Source organism: Octopus bimaculoides, chromosome 18 (assembly GCF_001194135.2).
Source record: "Octopus bimaculoides isolate UCB-OBI-ISO-001 chromosome 18, ASM119413v2, whole genome shotgun sequence".
Classification (NCBI taxonomy): Eukaryota; Metazoa; Mollusca; class Cephalopoda; order Octopoda; family Octopodidae; genus Octopus; species Octopus bimaculoides.
Genome location: NC_068998.1, coordinates 15,263,498 through 15,263,865, shown reverse-complemented (window position 1 = coordinate 15,263,865; position 368 = coordinate 15,263,498). Strand labels below are relative to the sequence as shown.

The following is a 368-nucleotide window of genomic DNA, read 5'->3' as shown; positions in this document are numbered from 1 at the left end:
ATATATATATATATATATACACATGCATATATATAGGTGCAGGAGTGGCTGTGTGGTATGTATCTTGCTTACCAACCACATGGTTCTGGGTTCAGTCCCACTGCGTGGCACTTTGGGCAAGTGTCTTCTGGTATAGCTTCGGGCCAATGTTTGTATGTCTGTTTGTCCCTCCACCATTGCTTGATAACCAATGTTGGTGTGTTTATGTCTCCATAACCAAGCGGTTCAGCAAAAGAGAATGATAGAATAAGTACTAGGCTTACAAAGAATAAGTCCTGGGGTTGATTTGTTTGACTCAAGGTGGTGCTCCATCATGGCCACAGTCAAATGACTGAAACCAATAAAAGAATATATATATATATATATAT

The 368-nt window shown here is 39.4% G+C and overlaps 1 protein-coding gene across 1 annotated transcript in view; it reads left to right on the top strand.

Moving 5' to 3' along the window:
* The window catches only part of LOC106869617 (uncharacterized), an 88,505-nt gene that overhangs the window by 79,348 nt on the left and 8,789 nt on the right, over window positions 1-368 (top strand). The window lies entirely within an intron of this gene.